The sequence below is a fragment of the Globicephala melas genome, chromosome 6, assembly GCF_963455315.2.
Source record: "Globicephala melas chromosome 6, mGloMel1.2, whole genome shotgun sequence".
In the NCBI taxonomy this organism is placed as follows: Eukaryota; Metazoa; Chordata; class Mammalia; order Artiodactyla; family Delphinidae; genus Globicephala; species Globicephala melas.
Genome location: NC_083319.1, coordinates 30005445 through 30018907, shown reverse-complemented (window position 1 = coordinate 30018907; position 13463 = coordinate 30005445).

The window sequence follows — 13463 nt, the reverse complement described above, 5'->3', positions numbered from 1 at the left end:
TTTGTATGATATTCCTAAAATTTACATATGATAAAAATCAAATTATGGAGCAATGGATACTCAGTAAGAATAAAGAGCATTTTTCCCAAACTTTTGGAAAGATCACAATGCTGAATATTTTTAAATTTTTCTGATTTTCTTATCTCTGAATTTTTTTTCAGTAAATCACTAAATATAAAATCCCTTGAATACATTAGAGTACATTATTCCATGGCTTTCTATATACATGTCTAATGACATATTCTACCACAATTTTCTTTTTGACACCAAATAATTCAAGTCTGAATTGTTCTGCAAGTCACATATACATGCACACAGGCAAACAAACACAATAGAATATTTAACGTACCTTAATGAATTGACATCATATTGACATACATCAATGAAATTGGTATTTCTCTCTCTCTGTGTACACACACACACACACATACCAATAAAAAGGGTTCAAAACATCTCTGTTATCTACCATGTCTGGCCTTGAAGGATTTAACATTCTGTTGTTTTTGTTTATAATCTCAGTGCCGGTTACACAGGTGTATTTGCTAGGGTTTCTGTAACCACAGATTAGGTGAATTTAACAATGGACAATTTTTTTCTTACATTCTGGAGGCTAGAAGTTCAAGATCAAGGTGTCAGCAGTGTTGGTTTTGTGTGAGGCCTCTCTCTTTGGCTCGCAGATGACCATCTTTCCCTCCCTGTGGCTTTATATGGTTTTCACTCTGTACTTGTCTGTGTCCTCCTTTTATGAGAATACCCGTGATACATGATTAGCATCCACCCTAATTACCTCATTTTAACTTAATTACTTCTTTAAAGATCATATCTCCAAAAATAGTCTCATTCTGAGGTACTGGCATTAGGACTTCATCACATGAATTTGTGAGGAACACAATTTGGCCCTCAACAACAGATATTTTCAGCTTGTGAAGTTAACTGGTCTGTATATATACCATGTGGATAAATACATGCACGCACAGTAAACAAGTTTCAAATAAGAGTTCTCTCATCTGCTCTCTACTGACCCCGCTCCTTAAACTCTATTTGAACCTTTTCTTTACCCTGGGCCAGGCCTGCTCAATTTGAATGCTAATCTCAGCAGTTTCACCCTTTGGATTCATCTCCATATTCTGGAAGAAAGATCTTCTTTTAAAGATTATTTTTATTTTATTCCTGACATTCTGACAGCTTAGGCTGTGCTGCCCCATAACTCTCAAATTTAGTGGTTCCCACTAGTCATTTTGATCTCATAAACAAATTGCAGCCTTTGTAGCCCTCTCCTAGTCTCACAGGCTTCCTTTGTCTCCTAGTGGTGGCTTCCACTATCCTTCCAGGCAAATACTTATTACTATTTCTGTCTTTTTTCCTCCTTTCACTATTTCAGCACAGCCAGTGTGTGCTCACAGGTGTTGCAGATTCTGTAGGTAGTGAATGTTCTTGATACTTTGTTCTCTAGTTTACTAGAAGTCATTGTTTGTGTTTATTCTGTTCTTTTTGCTATACCAGCTGCCATTCCTATTTTTAGAGAGGATTGGGAATGCTTCTAAATACTAAATCATGGACAAGATCCTATCCCAGCAGCAAAGCCTTACTTTCATATGTTTCCATGTTTTAATTTTTAAAAATGGGATTATGTTAATGTGAGAACAGCAAAATAAATGAAGGTGAACACTGAATGCTTAAAATATATACATATATAAAAGAATCTAACAAGATTATATTCATAACTCTGTGGTTGTGCATGGTTACAGTGCCTCCAACTGCGTACTTGTTGGGTTTCTAGACATACGGATTGATAATATCAATATAAAATTTTAAAAGCTACCAGTTATTACTAGAGAGTTTTTAGTAGCATGCATTTACAGAGTTCAGTGGACTTTAGAGATGCAATACATTTAATTTCCATCAAATATTAGACCATATTTAACCTAAAGTTGTAATTTGAAAAAGGCAAACAAAAATTAAGCTTATGCATAGATTCCAAAAAATGTACAAGAAATGTTATTATATATATTTTATACTATATAAGACATATTGTATATATCATTATACAATACCTGTATTTTAAAAATATAGGTATTTACTTTCAATATATATGCTCATAATATCTTCCTAACCAAATAAGGGAGATTTAAATGAAATGTATGTTTCATTTGAACCCCATTTTCTTTTTTGTTATATAATCATTAATATTTATTATGTATATCCTCCCATTTTTAAGTGACATGAATATCAATTTATTACATACGTAGGAATAGTCTGTTCATTCTTGTGAACATGGCCTCTCTTCTTTAATAATATCTTAAGTACTTTTTTATATTAGCACATAGGTCATTCTTCCATCATATGTGTAACAGTCCACTAAATTGGGTCCTCATAACTTATTTATGCCAGCCCTACTGAAGCCTTATCCATTGTTTAAAGTAATTTGCTATTACAAACAATGCTGCAACAAACCTTCATTATGCAAAAAGCATAGTTTGATAGCTTAAAAAAATTCTCATACAATTCAAATGCTCAGACAGTTTTATATTCTCAAAAGAAAAAAAATTTGTAAACTCTGTGAAACAGGTATCAAGAGCTAACAAGACAGATAAACCAGGAAGAAAAAATAATAAAAGAAAATTAAGAAAAACTCCATTTAAGAATTCAAGACTGGAAGTGTACCTGCTAAATATCCCTGGGGGAACTTAAAAGACTAACACTGTAGAACCACTGCATCAGACACAGCAACCGATTTCCATATTAAATAGTTAAGATATTTAAGTTGTAAGTAAAAACCTAAACAAAAAAATAGTCTATAAAAATAAGCCTTAACTAAATAACTTGGAAGGTTTTACTGTAAAAATTTTGAAATATATAATTAAAATCAATTCAGTATTTCAAATATTAATAGGTAACAGTATAATTCAAGAAAAACCAATACACAATGGAAATAAGGCCATTTTGATAAAATATCTAAGGCATACTGAACATCAATTGAACATAAATCTTTAAACAGTAAGAACACAAAATATACGTAGTGAATACTTAGGGAACAAAGGGAAAACTGACAGGAATACAATGGTGCCATTCTTTAACAATATGACTTCCATCAGAACAAATGAAGGAGTAAATAAAAATAATATCTAGAACAGATGTGATAAATCCCCATGAACTCTGGGACTAAACAGGTAAAGTAGATGTGTGAAATGATCTTGCATAAAGAAATAGAAACTACAAGGGCTGTGATGAAGACGGAATGATGCCTTCAAATGGTATGCAAATTTTTAAAAAATTAGAAGGAAACCTTGTACTGCAAAGACAAAATGCTTCTGTCCAGGTGGTTATTTAAGTCACATAAGCTTATAACGTTTCTAGGCTCCCTCTGAAGTAAAATTCACTAAACCCATAAAGGTATATAGATAACTGCTCACATCTATGGTCATAATATAAAGCTGGCAATTCATATTATACATGCACATGTAACTGACAGAAGCAAAAAAAAATCACTATGCTAAATAACACTTCAGCCAAATAAGAGCTTAGAAACTGCAATTTCAGCATATCTTCATTTTTTTCCCTCTTTAGAATTAGTAGGAAATATGTGACTGCTGGGAAGAAAGAGGTGCAATGACAGATGTAAACAACTAGGGCCAATTTTTTTCTCAGAAGAAGCGTAAGCCCTTGAATTACATGATTAGGGGTGCACAATATGACACTCAGGCATATCCACCTCCCTGAAGTTAAAATGCACCCCCTCTGGGAGATGCAAATACATAAGCAACTTATTTAAAATATCACAGTAGAAGAGCAGAGCTCAGGTTCTTCACAGGGGTTACCCTTAAGTACTTCCTTTCACGCCATCCTCCCTCTCTTCTTATGGCCTCAGACTATTAATCCCTTAAACCTAATATTTGAGTTTCAGAAGAGCGGGGTGAAACACAACAATTTTCTGAAAAGATGAGATTATAGTGAAGAGGAATTCATCACCATTCATTAAAACAGATAAGAGTTATTAAAAGGAATACCGGGACTTTCCTGGTGGTACAGTGGTTAAGAATCCACCTGCCAATGCACGGGACATGGGTTGGGGCCCTGGTCCGGGAAGATCCCACATGCCGTGGAGCAACTAAGCCTGCGTGCCACAACAACTGAGCCTGCACTCTAGAGCCCATGAGCTACAACTACTGAGCCCATGCAACACAACTACTGAAGCCCGTGTTCCTAGAGCCGGTGCTCCACAACAAAGAGAAGCCACCATAATGAGAAGCCCGCGCACTGCAACGAAGAGAAGCTCCCGCTCGCCACAACTAGAGAAAGCCCTCGTGCAGCAATGAAGACCCAACCCAGACAAAAATAAATAAATTTTAAAAAAAAGGAATACCTATTATAGAACATTAATAAAATATATACTAAATGAAACAAATACTCTGAGTAATAATTTTAGCATCTATCCCTGATTTTATGTGTGTATTCATAATAACTGCATAAATATAATTGTACATAGTAAAAATAAGTCTACACAGCACTAGAGAAACTTACATTAAGTTTAGGAAAACTTTTACCCCTCCACATACTATAATTTAACGTTGATCATTATTCAATAAATAATTATAGACATTGGTAGTTCTAGCTAATGTACTCCTTATATTAGAAGTCTGAATTTATGACTAAAGATAAATTACAAGTTTTGCATATAACATGATTACCTAGGAAATGTAAGAAAATCAGCTGGGAAAAAAGTCATCTAGGGTGTGAGGGATCATTTAATTACTTAATAATATAGAAAAACTTATAAACTTCTTATATATTTGCAGTGCCCCCTAAGAGACTGAAATAGAAAAATAAGACTCCATTCATAATGACAAGAAAAATATAAAATATCTATGCATACATTACACTATAGTTATTGATATATTATGATGTAGTGAAGAGAATAAAAAAATTGAATAAAGAAGCCTGTTCTTGATTAAGGATAAATATAATAAAATATCAATTAAAATTATACATATAATATAAACACATAAAAAATGTGATTCCAAGAGAAATTAAAAAAACAACTTTGGAACTTGATGATATTAAGAAGATACATAAAAAAATGTCAAAACATTTTTTGATGAGGGATAAGGTTCATACTGCTCAACAGTTAAATACAACACAGATTTCTAATAGTTCAAAATGTGAAACCTGGACTATACTGGTCAGATAGAGAATAGAACTGAAATAGAAAATTATGCATATATGTGTGTATATGCCTGTATTAGAGAGTGCGTTTTTTATTTGCTTATGTGTGTAGGTTTTCTAAAACATTATGTTATATAGTAAGTAAATATGCAATTACGAAAACAGAGCCAAATTGTGTTTGAATGATTTGTTATCTCTTTGGAAAATGATGTTAGATTGTGTCTAACTGATAAAATCAGAAAAAAATATGTAAAAGAGAAAACTGGTGTTTAGATTATAAGTGATATTTTTGCTCTTACATGATGAAGACAACAAAGGTGTAGTAAGATTAGATTTGTTGAGGAAAAATAAGTAAAGAATTATTTGTTCTTAGGTTTGCCTCCATGAGATCAGGGACATGAACAAACCCATTACTTTAAAAATTGCAATAAATGTTCCTCTATGTCTCTTAAGCATGTGCAAGGTATAATGCTTTTTCATTTTAGCTACATGTTGCTAGATGGGATTACACAACATGCTATTCCCAGTCCCCAGTGGTGCCACCCAAGCCTGTTAGGCTTTGCAGTTTCTGTACCCTATCCATTACTGTGTAAAGGGAAGTAAGTTGTTTTCTCTGACATCCCTTGGAACCAGGTGGGCAGGCAGTCTGGCAAAAGAACAGCAGTGACTGACATTATCCATAATTCAACATGCTGACAAGGGTTGGTTGATCAATAAAAGCAGCCTTTTGACACAGATGACAATTTATTCTTCACTGATTGTCAGGTGATGAGTGATATCCTGCATCTATCATTTTTGCTTCTTATGCATTATCCTGTGGCTCCATTTCTGGTCTTGACTGATTCTTGACTCTGATTGTAGGTTTCTTGCCTTATTCAAAGTGGGGAGGACAGCGCTTTTATTCTCACTTTATCCACACATTAACACTTGAAGTTTGATTCATATCACCAGACTCAATTTGTTTTTCAAAGATTTTCCAGAATTTGCTTGCTTGTGATGAAATCTACTGATTACAAAAATAGATTCATCTAGCTGGTTCTTGCCTCTAGCATTAGGGAAATACCTTCAAATGCACTGCAGTTAACGTTGTAATTGTTCCTTGGAGTCCTCAAATTTTATTTCAGGTGTGTTCACTATACATATTTCCTTCTCTGCTTTGCCTTTTCTTTGAATTATATTCTAAATGTCTCATGGCGCCTGTGAGGAGTACTCTGTCACTCTCTCTATGCAGAGAGAGAGAGAGATACTTTGCCTATGCAGGTGCCTCCAGATAGCCACCCTCTGGGACTGAAATGTCTTCCCCAAACTGACATCTGAGTTATAAGGGTGATAGATTAGTGTGATAGATTAACTGTCCTCCCTGATGACTGCTACCTTTAGTACTCAATGACATACACAAGCACAGGTGCAGAATCATTTGTTCGACAATATCTCCATTCTCTTCTTGCAAACCTTTTTTCCCCCACGGTACATGAGTTTCTCAGGGGTCAAATCTTATTACGTACACAACTTTGTCAGAATTACCTCTCTTTGCAGAGGACTGAGGCTTTGTTATGAAACCATGCTTACCAATGTCGTCATCTTTTTCAGTTCTCTCCAAGGATGATCTAGTGAGCCCATGTGGAAACAAACCCACATCAGGATCTCTGCATTAGCTACTTAAATATACTCAGGTATACCTGACAGGATTTACATGGAAATTGGGACTTTTCCTATACTTATCTTCTTAAAATAATATTTTCTATATACGAGACAATTAATAGATAGTTGCTGCAGGGAAGTAAAATACTTATAACAAAAATAAGTCATGCAACCACGTATTATTTACATAGAGTTGCAGGTTAATGAATACATGGAATCATATATATTGTTATACATTTTAAAATTAGTATTACATCATGCCAGCTACTCTATATTAATATTATTGTGTATTAGTAATAGTACTCTTATTAAAAATAACTATAAAAGTAATCATAGCTAATGTTTGATGTACATTTATTATATGCCAGACTCTATCCCAACTACTTTATATACAAAACCTCATTCATTTGCCTCAACATCCTTATGAGTCATATACTATTATATACCATCTTACAGATATATATGGTTAGAATTTGGGATTTTCTAGGTATTGCACAATAGTTTTCAGATGGCAAGTGTCCATTCATAAAATAAAATATAGAAATGTTCAATAAAATATAACATCCAGGTCTATTAATGATTAAAATGGAAATTAAAATAAGAATAACCTATCTTTGATTTATCCACAATAGTTTCAAATTAAAAATCTGAACTTTTTCATACTGGTTGAGTGTGGGATCAGAGTTATCCTCACATAATGTAGTTAGACATGTAAATAATGACAACAATTAGGGTTGTAAATCAAGACTTAATTTGTAGTATTTTATTCCTATTGTCCAAATATTATGCAATAGAACATATATTGAATCACTCTTCATAATGTGCTAAAGTTAGAACTAAGTTAAATGTTCACAATTGCATAATGTTTACATAAATTATATTCCATTCATATGATTGAATATAGTAAAACCATTCATAATTGTCATGAATATTTTTTATTGTGTTGATGGACAGAAAATCGTGATGCATGCAAAAAGCAGGATTAAAAAAACAGGGTTTGATATTATTTATGTTTAAAATAAGTATATATGTATTCCAAGAACTCTGGAAGACACATTCACCAGAAATAAAACAGCAATGTCTGTTGGTAGTGGTGGCATTCTCATTCAATTCTACATTTGTATACTTTTGTATCTAACTTGGAAACAAGAGAATGAAATGTTAGTAAAGAGAGGAAAATATATTTAATTCTCTAAGAAACGTCATTTCTGCTTCCCAAAATTTTATATTCAATGATTTCATCTAATGTTCCTGCATTTTAAATTTAAGAAAAATATTGTAAATGATTGGGAAATTTTAAGTGGAGGTTTGATATATTTAAACTTATTCTTTATTTAAATTTATTTCAGGAAATAATTTTAAATCAATTTAAATTTATTCTTTAAAAATGGAGAAACAGTTTATCCCAGTACTTTCACAGATACTACTTCCATCATTATTTAATGATACCTCTTTGATCATATATTACATATTTTATGTTCTCCTTATGGGTTGTATTCTGTATTCCATTGAATTACCTATTATACAGGCTCAGCTCTACACTGTTTTCATTAATTCCTTGAATGACAATTTCAAGAGGTTTCTAGCTGGTAAAATGTCATGTTCCCATACTCATTAAATTTTTATTTCTAATTCTGATAATCTTATCTTATGCTTTAATTACAGGAAATAATTCATTACACCCACCAAGTAACTAGACATTTACAGAGCATATTCCTATATACTATCCCACAAACTCTTATAAAACTACTGTCAATGAAATGCTATTATGGTTTTTTTTAGCAGATGACAAACTGAAGGTCAGAGAGGTTATCACCACCTGAGGAAATTATTACATTCTAAACATGGATTTATATCTAATTTCTGTATTTCATTGAATTTAACATGCCATTAATTAAAATAGTGACCAATATTTCATACATCAAAAGTAAAAGTATTGTTAATTAAACTGTGAAAGAAAGTACCCATGTCACTTCAACTTTCTATTTTATTCCTATTGTAAAAACACTCTGTGTATTCTTGGTTTTTTTTTTTTTTTTTTTTTTTTTGCGGTACGTGGGCCTCTCCCGTTGCGGAGCACAGGTTCCGGACGTGCAGGCTCAGTGGCCATGGCTCACGGGCCTAGCCACTCCACGGCATGTGGGATCTTCCCGGACCGGGGCACGAACCCGTGTCCTCTGCATCGGCAGGCAGACTCTCAACCACTGAACCACCAGGGAAGCCCCTCTGTGTATTCTTTTACACACTGATTTTTATCATTTATTGTGCTGCTCTAGTTTTGCTTTGCTAAATGCAAATTACTTTGTTTAAATGCTGAATGTTTATAATGTTTTTGAAGATATTTTATTTATTTATTTTAAAATTTTATTTATTTTTGGCTGTGTTGGGTCTTCATTGCTGCACACAGGCTTTCTCTAGTTGTGGCGAGCCAGGGCTACCCTTCGCTGCGGTGCGCAGGCTTTTCATTGCGGTGGCTTCTCTTTGTTCCGGAGCACCAGCTCTAGGCACGTGGGCTTCAGTAGTTGAGGCTCGCGGGCTCTAGCGTGCAGGCTCAGTAGTTGTGACACACAGGCTTAGTTGCTACTGGGCATGTGGGATCTTCCCAGACCAGGGATCGAACCTGTGTCCCCTGCATTGGCAGGCAGATTCTTAACCACTGGGCCACCAGGGAAGTCCCTTGAAGATATTTTAAACAACAATGAATCTCTCTCGCCCTCTCCTGTATCTATGCATATATATATATATACACACACACACACACACATTTTATATATATGTAGAGAGAGAGATACTTATTTACATGTTGAGACATATATATCTCAACATATAAATAGTTTAAATGATAGCACCAACTTTGACCACACGCATAGGAAATGAAAAGAACATCATATTGCTGATTGACAAACCATGAGTTTAAGCTGGTATTGATTATAAGACAAATCTCAAGTTGGGATGATAAAATGTGGAAAAAAATGTTAATCTTTGAATAAATGAGATAAAGTGTTTTTTTTTTTTTTTTTTTTTTTTTTTTTTTGTGGTACGCGGGCCTCTCACTGTTGTGGCCTCTCCCTTTGCGGAGCACAGGCTCCGGATGCGCAGGCTCAGCAGCCATGGCCCACGGGCCCAGCCGCTCCGCGGCATGTGGGATCTTCCCGGACCGGGGCACGAACCTGTGTCCCCTGCATCGGCAGGTGGACCCTCAACCACTGCGCCACCAGGGAAGCCCAAGATAAAGTGTTTTTATGCTTTCATCTCCAGGTCAAAGACATTTACCCCATATCTCCTCCCTCTATATGTAGCTGATTCACTTTTGTTACAAAGCAGAAACTAACAAACCACTGTAAAGCAATTATACTCCAATAAAAATGTTAAAAAGAAAAAATTAAGTCCAGAAAACTCTTAAAAAACAAAAAAAGACATTACCATCTATCTAGTATCATCAACTTCCTCATGAAAGAATTTGAAAAAAAGGATAAAAGGCATAGCAACATAAGATCCCCTTAGTACCTCTGGCTTTCATTCTTCTATCGCATTAACAAATATTTAAGTATCTAACATTTGCCAAGACTCTACAATGGATTCCTAGTTCCCAGAAATTTTTTTTCTAAAAAGGCACAGGTGTCATGCCATATCCTTTTTCAAAAACAATATATGAATCCTGAAACCTACATAAAAAGTCATTTTTTAAATCTGTCACTTATTTCCATAATATTATGTAACTGAATGTTTCAGTTTAATCTCAAGCTATTTTTCTAATTTCTATACTGTAGCTAATTCAATTCAGTTCTCCGGAGCATGTTTTCTTGTTGTGAAGATGGGTACAATTACTTCCAAATTCTTTACATGTGGAAGCTGAAACCACAAGTCTCAAACAGTTTTGAATGACAAAGTAGAATATTCCTGATAAAAATTTCAGTGAACATAAGGCAAGAATCAAAACTGTCCATTAAAGATGGCTTTACTTCTATTCACATAAAAGCCACACAAATAGGAAAAACAACCTGAAACTAAATAAAGTACTGATAGTGGTGATATCCTTGTTTCATTTTTCTTTCATGTGCATTTTTTTTACAATAAACATGTATCAAACAAAATCAGAAAAATGCACATTCAAATGTTTCAGTATAATAGTTTTGAGTAAAACAAGAGAAAAAGTAAAATATGCCATAGGAAAGTGGGATAAAGCTTTCATTACACTGCATACTGAAAATATATTCTCACTTTTACAAAATCTTGAAGGTAAGAACACAGGTAATAAGAAGGTTTCATGTAAACTTTAAATGATTTCCTTTCTTTCTTTCTACAGAATAATACTGAATTTTAAAAGATTAGCTTCCTTATTTCAGTCTCATCATTTCCTTCAGTTACCCGTTATACCCTCATATGCCTCCACCAAATGAATACACATGCAATGCCACATATACAGCAGAACTTTCATCTTTGTGTCCTCATAACTGTTGAAATTTCTGTCTAGAGTCCCTTTTTTTTACATTTTTTAGTGAAGTTAAATTTACAATATTGTGTTAGTTTCAAGTGTAGCAAAGTGGTTCAGTGTTTATATATATATATACACACACACACACACACACATAAATTCTTTTTCAGATTATTTTCCATTGTAGGTTAATACAAGATATTGAGTATAGTTCCCTGTGCTATACAGTGGGTCTATGTATAGCATAGGTCCCTTCTTATTAACATGAAAATTATATATAATTATAATGTTTCTTAAAGAGAACTGACTATGCATATATGTTTCAATACTCGTCAGAGACATAGTGACCTGCTCTGTGCTACCACAAAACATTGAATATAATCCTAGATTGACCCTTTGTACATGGCATTGTTATTTTTGACATTGTTATTTTATCCCCTCATCTCCTACAGATCTTTACTCAAAGCAACATTTTTGAGTAAATGTTGAGTAAAGGTTTAGTGAAACCTTCAGTGCTAACCCATTTTAAATTTGACTCCATCATCCAACATCCCATATCCCCATCCTTTTTTTTTAAACATTCCTATCATTTATTCTCTATTTTTACCAAGTATACATTAGTTACTTAATTGTTTACCTCCTTTCCCTCTAAGAAATGGAATCATACAGTGCACAGCCCTTTGAGTCTGACTTCTTTCACTTAGCATTTAAATGAACAATGCATTTAAAATTCATCTGTGTTGTGTGAATCAGTAGAGTGTTTATTTTTATTGATCAGTAAGTAGTATTCTGTTGTATGAATATGTCCTATATTTTTATCCATTCACCAGTTGAAGCATTTTTGGGTTATTTCCAGACTTGGAAGTTTATGTAAAAAGTCATCATAAACATTTATAAATAGCCATTTGCATTAAGATACACTTTCATTTTGGGGGCAAAACTTAGGTTTTGGGTTGCTGGGACATATGAAGTGTGTATGTTAAATTTAAAAACTGACAACTGGTTGGCTAAATTGCCTGTGTCGTTTTGCATTCTCTAGCAATTTATTAGATTTCCAGTTGCTCTGCTTTCTTTCCAGAACTTCACATTGTTAGTTTTATCATGCTAATGATGATGATATCTTTATTTAGCAACTCTAATAGGTGTGTAGTGCTATTTCATTGTGGTGTTAGCTTGCATTTCCCTAATGACTAATAATATTGAGCACTTTTACAAGAACTCATTTTCCACATATATATCTTTTTTGGTGAATTGTCTGTTCTACCAATTTGACTTTTCAAAAGTTAGGTAGTTTGTGTTTTTATTATTACATTTTGAAATTTTTAAATATCTTCTGGATGTGTTATTTATATATATGTGAAATATGCAAATTTTTCTCCTAATCTGAGACTTGAATTTCATTTTCTTAACAATATTTTTGAAGAGCAGTTCTTAATTACAACGAAGTCCAATTTATAATTTTTCATTTATGATACATGCTACTGGTTATATATAAGAAATCTTGAGCTGTCACAAAGATTGAAGATTTTTCTCTTAGGTTTCCTTCCAGATGTTTTATTATTTTAAGTTTTACATTTTGACTTATATCCATTTGAGTTATTTATTTATATCCATTTGAGTTATTTTCTATACATGATGTATAACATGAAGTATTGGTCAATGTTTTCTTTTTTTATTCCATTTTTTAAGGCATGTAAGTTTTTAAATAGTAAAACATAATTTGTTGAAAAAATATCCTGTCTTCATTATTTTCACACATTTGTGAAACTCAAATGGCCATATATGTGTGTGCCTATTCTTGAACTCTCATTTAAATTCCATTATTCCCTGTGTTTATACTTTCATCAATGGCATACTGTCCTGATCACTGACAGTTTACAGTAAGTCTTCATATCAGATAATGTATGCTCTACAACTTTTATCTTCTTTCACAACTTATTTTGTCCATGCTAGTTCCTTTGATTTTCATAGATATTTTAGAATCACACTATTGATTACTATAAAAGAAATCTGTGATTTTGATCACAGAATCAAAACTGTGATACAAATCAATTATTATATTATAATTACATTATAATCATTACATCAAAATTTAATATGCTAAACTTTCTACTTGAAAAACAGAGGTTGTCAAAATAGACAAAAGTGCAAAAACCAATTTTATGCTGTCCATATGAAATACACTTTAAATATAAAAATCAAAGATAAATTGAAAGTAAATAGA